Source organism: Octopus bimaculoides, chromosome 2, assembly GCF_001194135.2.
Source record: "Octopus bimaculoides isolate UCB-OBI-ISO-001 chromosome 2, ASM119413v2, whole genome shotgun sequence".
Taxonomy (NCBI): domain Eukaryota; kingdom Metazoa; phylum Mollusca; class Cephalopoda; order Octopoda; family Octopodidae; genus Octopus; species Octopus bimaculoides.
The window spans coordinates 64,518,044-64,520,951 of record NC_068982.1 but is presented as its reverse complement, the minus strand read 5'-3'; the positions used below and the strand labels follow the sequence as shown (position 1 = coordinate 64,520,951).

The following is a 2,908-nucleotide window of genomic DNA, read 5'->3' as shown; positions in this document are numbered from 1 at the left end:
GACGGCGTCCAACGCAGGATAATTAGCTTCAATGAAGGTAGACAGGCTTCTCGGAAGTCTTGGCTGACAACCTGTCTAGTGATGATGGTGCGAGGTAACTACTGGTTGCTCGTAAAACATCTTATTTATGAGAGAAATGTCTATAATAGAAAGCAATCTTAACGACGTTCATTAGACTGGAGCTTTGAGTGAATGCGTTGCGTCCGGCAGGTGTCCTGTGGAACAACAGTACTTGCTAAGTCGTAATCAAACTACTGCTGACCCACAACGTCGAAGGAGATTTATATAGATAAAAGAGAGCAACAAATTGTTGTTTGACTGTTGTATTTGGAGGGAGCTAGAGAAACGGGGCTATAGGAAATGGTTGCTAGAGCTCTGGAAAAACTATAATTAACATAATGAGCTTAAGGGGACTGATCCAGATGAGATATTTGTTGAGCCAGAGAATCTACAGATCTTGGACTTGAAGGAAGAAAATGTACCATCTGTAGAAGACCTTAGTCTAACTTCAAACTAGAGAATCACATGAAAAAATTAACCTACTACTATCTACTCTCCGAGAAAGAATTCTGTAAGTGATGCTTCAGGAGAAGAAAAGGTTACCATCATTGAAGTCATGTGATAGGGCAAAGCTAAGGTCAAAACTCTGGAAAAAGAACGAAGTTGTTATGAGAATTCCAATTAAGGACATCATAGACTTAAATTCCTTGATGTGTGCCATTACAGAGAAAATGGGAATGTTTAGAGAAAAGAAAGAACAAAGAACCATTCTGGGAAAGGAGAATAAAAGAAAGCTTTGATGGATGGTAGAGGGACTTATGTAAAATCAAGGAAGTAAGGAGAGGAAATATGAGGCTCAATGAAAATGAACAAAACTACAGGAATAAGAATTACCACCTGGTAGATAATGCTACTTTCTTTGTCTCGGATATGTTAAAGAAGAAGATCAAAGCGAGTGGAGTTAAGGTAAAACATTACGAGGGAAGATGTCTACAGTCCAAACAAATTCAGCTGTTCAGAACAAATCAGAAACTGTTCTACGAGACACTGGATGGTGGAGATAGGGAAAAGAAGAGGTTGAGTTACCTGATCCCACAGAAGCCACTTCATTTTGGAGCAAGATCTGGTCAGAAGATATCAGATACAACAACAGGACTCTCAGGCTTCATGAAGTGGAAAAAGAATTCAGTGGAGAAAGAATGGTTCGTTGTTCTTTCTTTTCTCTAAACATTCCCATTTTCTCTGTTATGAGATAAACAGTGGCATACATCAAGGAATTTAAGTCTATGATGTCCTTAATTGGAATTCTCATAACAACTTCGTTCTTTTTCCAGAATTTTTACCTTAGCTTTGCCCTATCACATGACTTCAATGATGGTAACCTTTTCTTCTCCCTGAAGCATCAAGAAGTCATTAACATCAGGTTGTAAGATATGCAAGTAAGAGTTGGTAAGATGAAAAAAAATTAAGGCAGCTGGCCCGAACCTAGTTCAGGGTTTTTAGTTCAAGGGTTTGACGAATTTACATTCTAAACTACAAAAACTTCTGCAAGGCTGTGTACACCAAGGAATAGTACCCAAATAGCTGGCCAAAGGAAGAACTGTGTTGATGCAGAAGGATAGCCAAGGGTGCCGTGGCCAGTAACTATCGCCCTATTGCTTGTTTACCTATAATGGGGAAGCTTCTAACTGGAATAACGGGAAAGACATTGTACGACCATCTTGAATGAAATAAACTGGTAACCGATGAACAAAAAGGCTCAGTTGCTGATAGATAAAGCAATTTTGAGGAATTGTTGGAGAAGGTCGACAAGTGTATCAATGGCTTGGATTGACTGTAGGAAGGATTATTATTTTTAAAAAATTGTTTCAGTCATTTGACCGCGGCCATCCTGGAGTACCGCCTTGGAGGGTTTTAGTCGAACAAATCGACTCCAGGACTTATTTTTTAAAGCTTAGTGCTTATCCTATCGATCTCTTTTGTCGAACCGCTATGTTACAGGGACGTAAACACACCAACACCGGTTGTCAAGTGGTAATGAGGGAACAAACATAGACACAAAAGGCACACACACACACACACACACACACGACGGGTTATTTTCAGTTTCCGTCTACCAAATCCACTCACAAGGCTTTGGTCAACCCAAGGCTATAATAGAAGACACTTGACCAAGGTGCCACACAGTGGGACTGAACTCGGAACCATATGGTTGGGAAACAAGCTTCTTGCCACACAGCCACGCCTACTCATATATCCACTCCCGGATTCTAAAATATTTAGTGATGATCAGGGAAGTTAAAAATATGATATATTTATTCAAAAACAGTATGAGGAACTGGAAGACAGCTTTAACAGCAGGTGGAAGGGTAACTGGACAAATTGACATCAAGAGAGGAATCCTTCAAGAAGATTCGGTGTCAACGCTGCTGTTTATTTTTAGTATATTACTACTATTCATGGCTTTGCGGAAGATGGGAGTTGGTTACAAATTTCAGAACATAAGACTAATTAATCAGCTGCTGTTTATGGACCATTTGAAGCTTTACGGAACTAGCAAAAGTCAACTGAATTCCCTTATTCCGACCGTAAGAATTTTCTCACATGATATCTAGATAGCATTTGGTCTAGATAAATGCGCTGTTATTGAATTGAGGAGAGGGTGAAGAGTAACCAACAGTGGAGTACAACTTCTAGATGATGAGTGTGTAAGAGTAGTGAATGGAACGGACTACAAATATCTTGGTGCTTAACAATTAAACCAGATGATGAACACCAAAATGAAGGAAAAGGTTTCTTCTGAATATACCAGAAAATTGAAAAAGTCACGTAGATCCAAGCTGAATGGAGGAAACCTGATTAGAGGTGTCAACGCTTGAGCTGTGAGTGTGGTATGCTACTGCACAGT

The 2,908-nt window shown here is 39.6% G+C and overlaps 1 long non-coding RNA gene across 1 annotated transcript in view; it reads right to left on the bottom strand.

Moving 5' to 3' along the window:
• LOC128251138 (uncharacterized) overlaps window positions 1-112 on the bottom strand; it is a 32,297-nt gene extending 32,185 nt beyond the window's left edge. Inside the window, exon 1 of the long non-coding RNA XR_008266991.1 lies at window positions 1-112. This exon is cut by the window's left edge and continues 38 nt beyond it. This is a non-coding gene — a long non-coding RNA (uncharacterized LOC128251138).
• Between the last annotated feature and the right edge of the window lie 2,796 nt (window positions 113-2,908).